This window comes from Pezoporus occidentalis, unplaced genomic scaffold (genome assembly GCF_034315485.1).
Source record: "Pezoporus occidentalis ecotype Australia unplaced genomic scaffold, CSIRO_AGI_Poc_V1 ctg166, whole genome shotgun sequence".
Lineage (NCBI taxonomy): Eukaryota > Metazoa > Chordata > Aves > Psittaciformes > Psittacidae > Pezoporus > Pezoporus occidentalis.
The window spans coordinates 146,927-162,952 of record NW_026913488.1 but is presented as its reverse complement, the minus strand read 5'-3'; the positions used below and the strand labels follow the sequence as shown (position 1 = coordinate 162,952).

The 16,026-nt window shown below is 39.3% G+C and overlaps 1 long non-coding RNA gene across 1 annotated transcript; it reads left to right on the top strand.

The window, feature by feature from the left end:
- The first annotated feature begins 7,484 nt into the window (after positions 1–7,484).
- Positions 7,485–10,414, top strand: LOC134160927 (uncharacterized). Its single transcript, XR_009963743.1, has 2 exons — positions 7,485–7,575; positions 9,936–10,414. It is a non-coding gene; the product is annotated as an uncharacterized LOC134160927 (long non-coding RNA).
- Positions 10,415–16,026: the final 5,612 nt, after the last annotated feature.

The following is a 16,026-nucleotide window of genomic DNA, read 5'->3' as shown; positions in this document are numbered from 1 at the left end:
CCATGGTAAAGCATACACAAGGAATTCTGGATGCACAGGACAGGTTGAAGATACTGAACATTCAATAAATGCATTTTCAATGGTCATCAGGTGATCAAAATCATCAGAAAACGTTCTGACACAAAAGGACTGTTTAAAAGCTGTTGCAGGCTACACAGCTGGAAATGAAGTTTTTATATCTCAACATTTAACAAGTGACTGGAAATTAATGTTTGAGCTTCTGAACACATTATCTGAAGGTCTTAGAAATAACTGACTAACCCAGAGACATCAAAATTCCCTCTAAACAAATATAAGTAGGGCAAAAGGTAATATATGTAAAATAAAACGTTTTCATTTAACCAATTTAAATGGGGATAGGTGAATACAGATCTGAGATGCTCATCAATTTAGAATCATAGAATAGTTAGGGTTGGAAAGGACTTTAAGATCATCTAGTTCCAACCCCCCTGCCATGGGCAGGGACACCTCACACTAAACCGTATCACCTAAGGCCTCGTCGAGCCTGGTCTTAAATACTGCTAGGGATGGAGCATTCACAGCCTCCCTGGGCAACCTATTCCAGGGCCTCATCACCCTAACAGGAAAGAATTTGCTCCTTATATCCAGTCTAAACTTCCCCTGTTTTAAGTTTTAACCCGTTACCCCTTGTCCTGTCACTACAGTCCCTAATGAAGAGTCCATCCCCAGCATTCTTATAGGCCCTATTCAGATACTGGAAGGCTGCTATGAAGTCTTCACGCAGCCTTCTCTTCTCGTCTCTTCTTGAACAGCCCCAACATTCTCAGCCTATCTTCATAGGGGAGGTGGTCCAGCCCCCTGATAATCCTCGTGGCCCTTCTCCGGACTTGTTCCAACAGTTCCATGTCCTTTTTATGTTGAGGACACCAGAACTGCACACAATACTCCAAGTGAGGTCTCCCGAGAGCAGAGTAAAGGGGCAGGATCACTTCCTTCAACCTGCTGGTCATGTTCCTTTTGATGCAGTGCAGGATACGGTTGGCTTTCTGGACTGCAAGTGCACACTGCTGGCTCATGTTCATTTTCTCATTGACCAGCACCCCCAAATCCTTCTCCACAGGGCTGCTCTGAATCTCTTCTCTGCCCAACCTGTAGCTGTGCCTGGGACTGCTCCGACCCAGGTGTAGGGCCTTGCACTTGGCATGCTTAAACTTTGTAAGGTTGGCATCAGCCCACCTCACAAGTGTGTCAAGGTCCCTCTGGATGGCATTCCTTCCCTCCAGCGTATCAACCGAACCACACAGCTTGGTGTCATCGGCAAACTTGCTGAGGGCGCACTCAATCCCAGTCTCCATGTCAGCGACAAAGATGTTGAACAAGACTGGTCCCAACACCGATCCCTGAGGGACACCACTCGTTACTGGTCTCCAGCTGGACATTGAGCCATTGACCACAACTCTTTGTGTGTGGCCATCCAGCCAGTTCTTTATCCACTGAGTGGTCCATCTATCAAATTGATGTCACTTCAATTTAGAGACAAGGATGTCATGTGGGAGAGTGTTGAATCCTTTACACAAGTCCAGGTAGATGACATCAACTGCTCTACCCCATCCATCAGTTCTGTAGCCCCATCATAGAAGGCCACCAAATTGGTCAGGCAGGATTTCCCCTTAGTGAAGCCATGCTGGCTGTCACCAAGCACCTTGTTGACTTTCATGTGCCGTAGCATGCCTTCCAGGAGAATCTGCTCCAAGATTTTGCCAAGCACATAGATGAGACTGACTGGTCTGTAATTCCCTGGGTCATCCATTTTCCCTTTCTTGAAAATGGGGGTTATATTTCCCTTTTTCCAGTCATCAGGAGCTTCACCTGACTGCCATGATTTTTCAAATATGCTTGACATTGGCTTAGGAACTTCATTTGCCAGCTGCTTCAGGACCCGCAGATGGATTTCATCAGGTCCCATGGACTTGTGTACGTTCAGGTTCTTAAGATGGTCTCAAACCAGATCCTCTCCTACAGTGGGCCTAGGGTCTTCATTCTCACAGTGAACTCCTGGAATAGCTGTGCAATTTTGCAGGGCTGAATTACGGATTTACAGACCGTCATAACATGCATATGATTTGGAGAAAATATACAATGGTAATAGAAGTATGCCAGTAAGAAGAGTGCAGTGTATTTATAATCTCAAGAGTCCACTCCAGTGATATCTCTGATATAATAGTAGACTAATATAGAATCGTATGCTAATACTCTTACTCACATTTCCCTCAATTGTTTCACAAGCTAAACTTCCCCAGACAGAGTTACAACTGAGCAAGGACCAAGGAAAGGCAGAATCAGCAACTTGGGAATAAGTAATTTTAGGAAAGTACATTGATTAGCTATCTCTATTCTTGTTTAAACATATTCCTGCTACATTGTTGACTGAGAGGATTTGCATATGAAAGCAGAATGTGCTCCAGTATTGAGGAAAGGGTGAGGAGCTCACTGTGTATTTATGGAAAATAAACTGTTAAAGAGTGACAACCAGCTCTGAAACTTGAGGGGCAGGAAGAAGAGAGAGACAGGGAGAAAGAGAGAGAGGAAAATCTAGCAGCTTTTGACAGGTATGCATAAATCTTCCTGAAGGGTAGAGTCACCTGAGGAAAATGAGTGTGAGAGACCATTAAACCTTGAGTTTTGCAAGATTCTTGATGAAAATGTGGAAGTTTGCTAAGCATAGACTAGCACCTCAGAATGCAGATTGAACATCATCAGGAAAGCTCGTCTGTGAGGTGTTTGGTTTAAAGGATCCACTTTGCAAGTGATGCCTCATAGGGTCAGATATTGGAGAAAGACAAAATTGTGCTTTTCTCAGATTGTAAGCAGGTTTTGTTCATGGTGGACCATTGCAAACCTTAGCAAACCCAGCACTATTAAGCAGTGGCATTTAAATGTTCTGCCTTATTAAGAAACTAAACTAGACAATTCTTACTGTCATCCAGCCCAAGCTTTCTAGGGCAGTCTTTTCACACGTGCAGCACTCCTGGGCTGAGTGATGAATGAGAGTGGCTATAGTTCATCTGTGTTGGAAGAAGATAAACAGCTTGGCGTCAGCTAACTCCCTTCCCACAAAGGAACAACAGAGTAATGTATTGAAAGGAAAAAAAGGGTTTATTTACCTTTCATCCTTATATCAATCTGTTGCAGTTCTCGACTTTGAGCCCAGTATTTGTTCCTATGTGGCTCCTGGTAGAAGGCGAGGAACTGTTTCCTTCTGTTTTGAGGGTGTTTTTGTTTGTTTGTTGTTGTGAAATGGGGCAAAGGAGAAATAAGGAGGGCTGTGACTAGGTGAGATGTCTGTTGCTTGCTCACTTTCTCACTTTTCCATATGCTTGTGGGGACAGCCAGAAAGATATCACTGCAATCCCTTCCCCAGTATGCATAGCATGCCCAAAGATATGTATAACTTGTTTGTTCCTTCTTTTCTTAGATGATGTACTCAAACAGCACCTGATTGCTGTTATTTTACTTTTCTTCATAAACATTACTCACTGTGGAAACCCATAACAAAAGGAGGCACTCATGTCCTCCACCATGGATTGTGTTTCATGACTGATGGTCAGACAGAATTATCTTCATTTCATAAATCTGGATAGACAAAAAAGACAACCCCAGTGTAGAATGAAGAGTTAACAAGCTACTTAGATCTAGGATTTGGCTTATGTTTGAGACATTTTTTCTTCCGTAAGAAAAGAGTTCTGCATATAAACCAAAGATCAGACAATTCCCATTTCCTCATGTTCTTGTTGTGATATCAGACAAGATCATACTAAACAATCTATAAGGCACTTAAGACACAATGCTTAGTAAATTATTTCCTCTTTAGTTTACAATGTCTTCAGACACTCCCTACTATGTCTAACAGAAAAGCAGCAATTTCATCTCATACACAAACATGGCTACTTGGTATGCACAGAAATATTGATATTTCATATATGTATGAACCAGTTCTGTTAGCTTGATAAAGCAAAAAAGAAGATTATTTTGTCCTTGCATGTGAAAGGGGTTTGTACGTACTTTTGCAGAACTGAATCACTCAACATTTCAACAATTCTAGCCCTTCCTTGTCTCTGCCAGTATGGCAGCTGACAGAACAGTGGAACCTAGCAGCAGTAGCCTCTCCCTCTCAAGAAAAAAAAACAAAGCAGAAGATAACAAAACAAAGCAAACTTACTCCCAAAGTATAAAACTCAGAGCAGTGCTTTCTTAAAGTCTTAAATGACAAAAAAGAACAAAAATATCTCACACTACTCCCTTATACTTCTCTATTCAAAGTAAGCATAGTCCACCTCTGGGAATGAGCTAAATCCACAAGAAATAAAGAATAATTTACTTCAGCTAATTTTAGATTTTTATACATTTTATGCTTATTCGTCAACTAGTTTTAAGGTTGTCTTTATACTCCATGGAAAAATAAAACCAAAAAAAACCCCACACTTACAGAGAAAGGTTCTTCAGCTAATATATTTTAGATTTCTGGATAAGAACAAGGTACCCTAGAACTAACTATTTATTTCCTTTGCTTCTTAAAAAAACTCAAGGGTAAGGTTATCAGATGGAATCCTTAGTACTGGCAATGATGATAGTGGTGACATTAATTGAACTCTTATAGCTATGGCTTGCCTGATGTCATAGCTTCAAGGCAAGCGGGGCGTTTATACAATAAGATACATAAGAATGGGATTTTCAGAAACTAAAATCTGAGTGGTTTGCTGAAAACCATGAACACTCTAAAAGATTCACATATTGTGTCCTGTTTTTTTTTTTCTTAACAATCAATGTGGAAAGGAAGCACACGTTTATCCACTCTACCTTAGCTCTTCAACAGTTGTAAAATTTCCCCTGAAAAACCTTTCTTTAAATACTCAGGGTTTAATTTGTGAGACAAGAACTCTCGTACTTCAGAAGGGAATCTCCACTGAGAGATCAGGTACTCTTCAGTGCATTTCTATCTTAGTGAGAAGTCAGAAAAAGAAAAGAGAAGGACAGTGAAAGAAAGGCATAGAAATCAGTGAAGGAGGAAGTGCTTGTTCCTGCTATATGAATTACTTCATTAATTATCACTTTAGTTATTTTAAAATATGCTAATTATGATCAGCCTCAGTAGGACAGATAACTATCAACCCAGAACTGCCAAATACGTGTTGGACACTTATTTAGAGGTTTCTGAATTTATAAACTTTTTCCATATCATAGGCCACTTTGGGTTGGAAGGGATGTAACGAGGTTCTAAACCTCTGCCCAAAGGAAGGTCAGTTCGGAAGTTAGACATAGTTTCTCAGGGTTTTGTCTAATCCAATCTTCTCCACAGATTTGACTCTTGTTCTGTCTGTTTTCATCCTGTACTGCTGAAAGGCGGTCTTCCTTTGCAAGTGTAGGACTTTGCATTGTTGAATTTTGGAAGATTACTATCAACTCATTCAGATCCGTTCAAATCTCAGATTCCAGTATCTCGAAGGAGTATACTGGGTACAGCTGGTTTCAGTGAATGAAGAATGAACAAGCAATGTATACCTATGCTATCTGCTGAGGCTCACAGTTCACACAGAAAATGAGTTTTTAAGCAAAATCTGAGGCAGAACTGAACTGTTGCCTTATGTGATGACTAGAGAGAAAAGGTGGTGTTGCAGATGGAGCAATGCACTCCACTTGTAAGAGAAGCAACTGTTACTGATATAAAGCAGTGGTTCAACAAAGTTCAATGGTAAATGTGACAGTGGCTTAAGACAATACAGTGTCAAGGTGCACTTGATTATTTACTACACAGAGAACTGGCAGAACTGTCAGGGACACTCTTCTGTTAAGTCATGAAGTTCACAAAGGTCCCTGTTGCTTCTAAACTTCTCCTCAGAGAGGAGTCCAGATGCAGCTGGATCCACTCCTAGTCCAAGACTTGGTCAATGATTTATGTCTAAGGGATTTTATGTGCACATCAATCCTTTATATCACTTAGCTAAGATTTCAAAGTTTAGCATGCTGTTAATCACTATCTGTTATGGCAAGGAACCTCTCAGTGAGGGTCAGGGTGAGCCATGCCACCACAGGTGGTCACTTGACAAATCCAAATAAGTTGTTTCCAGATTGTAAGAAAAACATATGAGTAAGAAATAGACCAAATGCCAGTAATAGCCAAAGGAAATAAAACTCATTACTGTAGAAACTAGCATTTTGAGCAACCTCAACGCGAGTATGAGCAACCATGTGGTCTGTGAAATGTGGCTCTACTGTCCCCAGGAATTTTCTGTGTAAGACTAATCCAACAAGCACCATCTGAAACTGCTGAGAAGAATGGCCTGTATAAGACAGGACACATTTAGCCAGACACAGATGACTAAATAAAATTGTCTAAATGGCTACCTTAAGGCATCTAAGATCTGCCTGCAGCTGTCAGATAGGATGCAGGAGTTGCAGGGCTGTTTATGTTTATATTGGCAGCTGTAGGCACCTCAATCAATCTCCTGGTTTCAAAATCCTTCTGGGGTCTAAGCACAGGCTGGGATCCTAGGTAAATAGCTATAGGAGTTCATTATCTTGCATCTCTCTGTAGGCAGAAACCAAAGTATCCATTATTTTGGTGCTTATGGTATTAAAGCAAAAACACAGGGACCTTGATGACCAAAAACAGGGACCTTGATGATCAAAAAGCATTTTGTGAAGTCAGTGCCGAATCTTTTGTCCATTCTTATGAGAGAGGCCTGTCAAAGAACTGAAAACAGACTTTCCAAACTTTATTCAGGGGCTTCAAAAGCCACACACTTCCCTTAAAAATAGTATTATAAAATGGATAAATAAAAAGCAAAACATTGTTGTTTGCATGAACTGAAAGTTTTAAAAGACTTCATTTTATTCTACCTGGCACGCAGTGCTAGATGGTTTTTGTCTTCATGGGAAATAAGTTTGAAATCCCTGGCCATTGTTTCAAAGCAAAAAGTTTTAAATCAAACAGGAAAAGAAGAAAGACAAAACAAAAATCAAGTTCAGCAAACTTCTGTATTGCAGAAGAAGAGTCACTAAGTACACAGCCATGTGTTCTCAGAATAAATGACATGCATTTTTTTGCTCTGGTGAATGATCCGTATTTTAAATGTCCCCATATACTATTATCATGCATAACAACCTGTCACAATTATTCATGTCTTTTTCCCAATATCCATATTTTGACATTACCACTGAAAAGATCCAGTGTGTTCAGTGGCTTCTTAAAAATAAATAATTGAAAGCTACTATAAATTATATTAAGCTTCAACATGGCTGACGCTTTCTCTCCTCAGCCCATTGCTATCTCTTTAAATGTATTCCCTCTTAAAATATATTGTAATTTGAAGGTGCTGAAGTCTTAAGTTTTTTGACTCAAATGTAAGTTCCTTCCCAATGCATAATTCATTTTCACTTTGTTCTTGGTGCTGTGTGTGCAATCGCATTTTTGGCAGCCAAATGCAGGCTGAAATCAACAACTCTGTAAAGGGTGAGAATGAAATCAGAATGGATGGCTTGGCGGAAGAAATATTAAGCATGTCACAATGTTTTGTACTCTATCTTGTGAAATGGAGACAAAAACCTCAAACAACTGTGAGTTTAAAAGGAATGACATTTAAAATCTGAAAATTATCCACTGCTGATGTCATGCTGTTGTTGCATTTAATTACTTTTCACATCACATAAGCTGATGGTTTCTCAATGTTTTTATGCCATGAGAACTTTTGATGAGGAACATGCTCTCCCACTTTTCATTTTTTAAGACGGAATAAGTCAGTCAATCTCTGTAGACTCTGATAAGGGCCATCGGGTTTATCTGATAAAAATGGGTGTCACTAACTCTAGAATACTGACCTTATTTTCTGAAATAAGATCTCTGCAGAAGTCTTGAAGATCCCATGATGTTGATGTGTTACTGGGTCCAAATTTCAGGTTCTTTGAGGCAAAGTAGTTTTACCAGCTTATGTTGACTGACAGTCATACATTTGTTTTTACCTTTTCATTGCAGATAAGTGGTACTGATGACAAAGTCATTCAACAAATAACATGCTATAGTACTATAGTTTTCTTAAAATGTAATTATATCTGCATGTCAGATGTGTAAAAGACAGTGAATTAGAAGTGATCTTGTCACGTGATGAATCAATGGCAAACTCCTGTCATATTGATATGCATTCATGAAGATTTCACATGATCAAGCATAAAGATGACAATTTTTTTTTTCCTCATGAGATCACACAGTGCCTCAAAGATAGAAAGGTGAACAGGAAGTTGTGAAAATTCAAAACTATAGTGGAAAGTGAGGAGTACAGAAGGACAAATTTTCAAGAAGACCACAAATGATGCAGAGATGACATCTAATGACTGAGGAAGACTTACATAAAACCTGTGAAAGAGAGGGGTGGTGGATAGGGATAAGCTATTATAAGGAAAGAATTACAGATGAAAGAGAAAAGAGGGTCCAAAAGGCTGCTGAGCCATAGAAACCCCTCTCCCAGGCAAAGAATACTTAGGAACTTGTCATTTACCTCAATAAAGTCATATGTTGATGCATTGCAGACAAGCACTCTATTATTAGAAATGCCTAAATCTTATTTGGTGAGGCTGCAATTTATGATGACAACCATAACCTGTGTGTCAGTATTGACAGCCCACCTGTCTAACACAATTGTTCCCTTTCTCACAGCTTCCTTCCTTGCCTGCCTGCAAGACTTCACTTCTGCTCACTGCAGTTGCATCCAACCTCTTGTCTTCTGAAGCACAACTGGGCCCCTTGAGAGCCAACTCATTCCTTAAGTGACCAATGTCTTCCTGACACGTCTGTTTCTCCCTGACTGCTCTTACTTCATCACTACACTACTCAAGAGGATTAATAGTCCCTCAGCAGAACTCAAGATCATGATGATCAGTGTCCTGAATGACGTGTGCCTTTGCTTTTTGTCTGAGTTTTCCTCAGTTCCAGTGTGTGATCTTTGCATTTCCCTCCTGTTTTCTCACTATCCATTTGTCCCAGCATTACACCTTGTGCTCACTGTTATAGCAGTGAGGCAAGCGTTGTTTGTATGATAACACCTCTTATCCCGATCTGCTTCTGTGTTTTATATCATGTTGCTCTGCAGGACTAGATCAGCTGTCCTGAGGTAATACGCTAAGCCCCTTAACCTTGCATTATTCAAATCTCTCCCTAGGGGACCAGGAAAGTCTGTGAGCATCCTCCACTTATGGGAATCTTCTTTTGTCAGTTTATATGGTATTATCTCAGCCCTATTCCTCTTGCTTGACAGAAGAGGCCTATTGCATTAAACAGGTCATATTTTCATTGAGCCTGTTCTTCTGAAAAGACTGAGATGCTTACCCTGACTCATTAAGACAAAGAATGTGAAGACAAAGAAAATAGTTCAAATGGGACATTTAACTAATCTCCTTTTAAAGCGCTGACACAAAAATCTCAAAGTGAATTACAAGGAAGAAAAGGAAAATGTATGAAATAAAATCTACATCAGTAGATTCTGACAGCTGCAATATTATAGGCTGAATTAATGTTCCATAAATATACACTGGGCATTTCCATTATAGTAATGTCAGCTCTCATTGTCAGTTGAACAGGTGCCTATACAGTAAACCACATAGGACTTCTGAGCCATACCTTGAGTTGCAGTTTCTGATGTAAAATGATTTTATTATACAATGAGATACAGCCAGTCTTTAATTTCTCTACTAAAAAATTATGCTAAAAACATTCCCGCCCCACAAAAAACACAGGGGAGAAGTATGGTATATTCATCACACTATAGTGTATCTTAAAGTGAGGTGATGTGATGTGGAATGATCAACAGTATCATTCAGATCAATAAATACATAGAGCTATTTTCAGAGTTATCTGTAAGGCAAAACTAAGGTGAGAAGCCAGCAGTTAAAATACTAGGTGTTTTGTTGTTTTTTTTTTCTTTCAGACATTGAATAAATGTTGGCTAAAAATGATGGCTATGGAACTAATTAGAAAAAGATCTCCAACACCCAAAAGGAAAAGACGTAAATAATGAGGGAATTTCTGAATTGAGGACGCATGGAGTCACTGACTCCCCGTGACTGGATGAAAGCTGGGATGCTTTTGTCTGGACACGTGGTACAGGAGAGCTCTGGCATTAGTATACCCCTCAAGGAAGGGTTAACTATAGGGTTTGAAAATCTCTTTGCATCCAGCAAGCAACAACATAACATATGGGTGAGCTGGTCACAGTAACAAATACTTTTTCTTACATTACCACTTCACAAGAAGCTTCTGAAAGAAAGCTTCAACTTCACACAGTCTTAACTTCAAGAAAAAGAGGAATGGAATTTTTCACAGCCTTACATCGCCTGAGAAGCTACTCAGAATGAAATGTCACAGTTCTCCTTAGCACAAAAGCAAATGTGGGATATAATTGTTTGTCATCTTTTATTTAAGTTGTGATTCCATTCAAATTTCAGGCATGCTTAATTTGACCACAGCCAACTATCTAAACAAACAAGCTTCTACTGCATCAACAACTAACTTAATAACATCAGTTTACATTTTTACATGAATTTTCTTTAGCTTACTCAAAATGCTATTTTTTCTTGTCCCTGCAATAGGCAAGTTACCTATAGTGGAGATTAGTTTTAGATACATTGAATATAATGACAAAATCTAGCATTAGGGAGCAGCAATGCTATGGTAGAGGCTGCCTTACCATAATACCTGCCTCAGCTTTCCACTTTGCAGTAAACTTGAACTGAAAAAAGAAAGAAAAAAAACAAAAAGATCAGAAAATCAGTAATGGAAAAGACCTATTAGAAACTGCTTTTTCATTACACTAATTCTCCAGTGAATATGGCATGGCACTGTATAGATTCCTAGCTGTAAGACTGGATCCAACCTTTACTGATTGCGCAAGTTCAGTCCTGCTGACTTCCTTATGACATAAAACAGATTTAGTATTGAAACAGAGAGAAGTCACAAGGGTATCTGCTGACTGCAGTCATCCACTTGATCCATAAAAGCAGCTGCATTACTGTAACAGACCAAGAGTGTGCTCTTACCAGCAATTCAAATTAGCAAACTCAAAAGCTATGGAAATAGCTTCTCAGCCTGGCCTACCCTTGTTTCTTTCTCCTTTTAGCCCTACATCTTTGTGAGTTTTGCCTGCCTCAGAAATTCTTCTGCTTCCAAGGTATTTACACTTTTAGTGCTTTTATAAACAGCAGTTACTTCCTCGTGGTCATCAAAGCTAAGCAGAATATGTCACTCATTTGATTTCTTTCTAAATAATTGAGACTGCAGCCATAAGCATAGATACTAATAGCAGTTCTACTGATTACATTTAATTCAAGATCTTGTCAGTGAAATGGCCAAACCTGAGCTAAATAGCTGCCAAATAATCCTGTCTTACTTTCTCTTTTCGTTTCCTGAAAACAAATTCACTCCATACAACTGTAGACATAAGAAACCACAGGGACTTTTTCAAGGTCTGTACAAACTATGGTGTGACTTTCACTAAGTGACCTTAGCAAAGCAGATGTGGCCAAGATTTGAACCTAAAAGTGTTAAATACAGAACTTTGATCATTAAGCAACAGTACTCTTTACAGATCACTAAAGCTTGTGTTTCTCAGAACAGTCTCTCAGAAGTCTCAAGTGGAAACTTATGGAATAGCATTCTTCATCCAAATGCTGTAAACCTGCTGGGTCTGTATGACGTGACAGAAACACTATGAGGATGGCCTGCTTTCTGAGGGTTTGTGTATTCTGTCTTTCCGAATGGAACAGTGTACTTTTCAAATGCTCCTTTCCACCATATTTTTCAGAATCATCTTTTGCTCATACGTGTGAAGATAATGTATATCTAGAGTTACACTAACCATTGCATGTTAAAAAGCAGGATTTTTCCTTCATTTATGCCCATTTGTTCATCCCTCATTAACAAAGCATATGCACTATTTGTGCTATCTGTTCTCAAATTCAAGCCGTCCTCTGTGCCAGATACACAGATATTTTAAAACAGATTATGCTCCCTTCTGTTCCCCCTAGCCATGTATGGGACTTTACTGCATCAAACACTGAATTTACTGAGATGAAAAGTTAGTGCAATATTGGTCCTGAAATGTAGGTAGTAACGTTATCTTTTCATAGCTACATATACACCTCTCTTGAGGAGATTTCTTTTAGCTGAAGTCTTGGAGACAGGGCTTTTGAGTCAATATTATGCTGTGATAATTCTTTGAAACTTTATTTCTTTATATTAGCACCACTGGACAATATCCTTCTTTGAGTGAAACACCATCATTTACCAGTAGCTTATATTCAGACTAGTCCCCATGGCACAATTCAGAAACACATTTTCTATTTACATTTGTCTCTCCCTCTTCTCATTTCACTTCCCAGAGCTTTTCTCCCCATGCTGTAGTAGGCCTGAATTTTGATGAGGCCAAAACACAAAGCAGCCATCATGAATGACTTATTTAGATGCACAACTTTTAGCATACTGCTGATTCAGTTACTACATCAGTCAAGTTTCCTGAGTACTCTTCCTGGGATGTAACAGCTCCAGAAGGATTTGGAGAAACAGTACAATAGCCTGAGAGTTGCATTTGTTCTTGCTTTTGCCCAGCCTTGATTAGAAGAAATGTTTTGTTAGCTAATTACTTTCACAGCAGTGACATGGCCAAAGGGTGCACATGCTGAAAAAAACAGAGAGGAAAAGGGTTAATGTTGCAGATCACCTCATTCCCCTTTTATTTAGCTCTTCTAAGGCTGTTGATTTACTGGAGTGATTTCTGATTGGGGCTGGAGCAGTGATTGGAGAATCAGGCCCATGAGGTTTAATGACCTCAGGGTGAAGGCACTGCAGGTGTGTGGCTAACAAGGTACTAATTGGGTACCAGAGTGAGGATGAAAGCAGTTACAAGCAGTTGGTCAAGAGGCAGCATTGTACCCCAAAGAGCTGCAACTGCTGAGCTTTGTGGCTGGGAGGAGAGGCAAGCTGTACTCCTAGCTGGTTTAGTGCTGAATCCTGTGTTGCAAGTGTCTTCTGCAGGAGGAGCAGCCTTTTGCTAGTAGCACTTCTCTGCTTTTTATGCAAACTGCCGAATCTGAGGGAAAAGTTAGACATTTAATTAACTGGTGTGGCTCCGTGAGTTATATTTTCTTAAGAACACACATACAAAGACAAAATCCAACAACAAGAAGATAGAGATTCTGCATCTTCCTTTCTTCTGAAATCTGGGGCAAGTTGCGATGACTTAATTTCTCTACCCTGTTCCACCCTTCCCCCATTTGATGTCTATCACCAGCTCCATAAAATCTCTTTTCCCCTTTCTTCTTCTTGTCAGTATACAAAACGTCTACCTGCTAACACAACTTCACCATGCTCAGGAGTCCCCTACATTTCAAATCAGCAGAGAGAAGAAAATAAGTGTTACAGGCAGGAGCCTGAAGCTGTATTTCCAAACGACACATGCTCAGGGTTGAAAGCAATGCTGTCAACAGTAAGGCAGCAGCAAGAACTGCGACCATGGTTTTGGTACTCCATCAGGTACAGATCCTTGCTTTATTCCACTGGTAGACCGCTTTATTTTAAAATAGTAATTTTTGCGTAGAAAGAAGAAAGGTACCTGCTTTGGGACTGTATTGGTCAGGACTTCAATGATAAACCTGGTTTAAACAGTGTTTTCGTTTAAAGCTCGATGCAAGATTTACACGCCCCCTTCATAATGCAAATTCCTCATCCTTTCCAGGCAGCTGCTCATCTCTGTTTTGATGCAATATTGACGTCCTTGTCATCTACAAATGTTTATCTTTTAAGTAACTTGGAGTAAGGAGAAAATACGGCAAAAATAAATAACTAATATATTAGTGTGAGTGCTTGTAAAATGTTCCACGATGGTGCTTTGTTCTCTTTTTTAGTATTTTATTTTTCTTTATGAGGCATCAGCTGCACTTTAAATTGCTGCTGAGATGAATGGAAGCTAATAGGAGATGTTCCTGAAGTTTGTTTTCTAATCAGATCAGACTAGATCTTATTAATAAAAGTGACTACTATGAGCAGAACTTTCTGTGGCTAAATAATCAGTTTTGTTATTGAGAAGTGATTAAATTACCTAAGGAAAAAAAATTATAAATAACACCTGGTTTACTAAGATTTAAATTAAGGGCTTTTTTTTTCCCCTGTAATCAATCTATCCTGAATTGTTTTTCTGCTCACTCACTCTATCTATCTATCTATCTATCTATCTATCTATCTATCTATCTATCTATCTATCCTTATTTATTCTTATTCATTTATTTAATTTCAGACATATTGTTCCACAACATGCAGCCCGTTGAACTCTGTATGTCAGACTATGGCACAAGGGATACTGACATCAGTCTCCTCCATTTAAATGGTGGGAAAACTGAAGCAGAGTGAGGGAAGATGTAACTAGAAGCAATTGTAAAGTACGAGCTAGTATGAAAATGAAGTTTAAACTATGCTGAAGAAAAGTAAATTAGAGTGTAAAACTATCACTTTGTGCAGTGGGCTGCAACAGGCTTATTTTTAAATAATGGGAAAATTATCTTCTTTTCTTCAAAGATTATTTATATTTTGAGAGGAGAAAGAAAACAAGTGACTATTTTTGAACAATTCTTGTAGCTTAATAAATCACTTCAGTTATCTTTATTGGTAAATTTGCTAGAAGATAGGACTTGGGATAATATGCTTAGCACAACGGACTTTAGAGAAAGCCTGAACTCTTCCCTTCCTTCACTTCAGAAAAGACGATATTCCAGAGAAATGACCAAAGAGTACAATCTTCCTGATTGAGACCCTGCCTCAGCACTTCAAGTGAATTATTAAATCCTTTTGACTCATCGCATGCTCAAGTGCTTTGCTGACTTGAGCTCTTAATGAGGCCCCCTGCAATGGTTCCTTGCTGGTCTCTGGTGGAAGCTCTGCCTGAAGCTTTAGAGCAGGAAAGTAGGTAGCTCCAAATTCCTATTCTGTTTTTGAGCTAATTTTTCCAACTTGAGAACATCCTTTCCCAGTTCAGGCTTGATTGCTTGATTACAACACTGAGCGCACTGATGGCACTCCACAAAGAATGCCTCGTAATTAGCAATACTGATAAGCGTGAGAGACAACATTAAAGTAATTGTTAATGGACATATGGTGCAACAATGTTAATGGGTTGAAATCTTTTCTTGCCTTCACAGTGCAGCTGAGAAAAGTTCATTCTTTTTATTTATCCTACTTCAAACAGGTAATTACCTATGTTAAACTCAAGGCGTATTCTAGTGGCAAAAAACAAACAATTAAAAAAACCCATAAAATGCTTCCCCTAACTTACAAACTTTACAGATCAAGTCTCCACCTCCCACAACAAGAGGGATCAGTTGTAACAACGTTCATCATGTTCATCATTATTCTTACTGTCATCTTGAGGGGACAGATGAGTATTGTGTTGCACTGCGAAGAAGGTAGAATTCAGATCCCATAGGAATGACTTTGAGAATCTCACTGAGAAACTTCAGTGGTCCTATTCCTGATTAACCAAGATGTTTATATATGAGAGGAGGCCATTTGAACTCAATTGAGGAAAGGTCTCTCAAATAACAGGGTCATAATGCATTAAGGATTTGGTTGAGTACAAGCAGCAACTCATTTGACCCAAACAGAGACTGGAGGTACAGGACTCCAAGGAGGATTATAAGGAGTTGACTTTGGAAACAAAATTATCTACATTTGGGCTTTCAGAATGGCCTGGGCTCTCCAAATCTGGTGTAAGCTACTTGTGGGTGTTGTTCTGGGACTCTACAGGAGGGTGCACCCCTCTCATTGCCCACCACACTCCTTGCCTCAGCTCACTCCCCCTCTTGTCAAAGGCATCTCTCTAGCTATAGTACATAGCTCCAGTCCAACCTTGAGGCAATAAAAATAAGAAGAGGCAAGAGAAAAGGAGGTAGCTCTTTTCCTGACATGAATAGGTGGTCAGAGGCATTCTTATGACCCCAGTGACTCATTCTTTCAGAGGTAGTTGCAGACAGTTT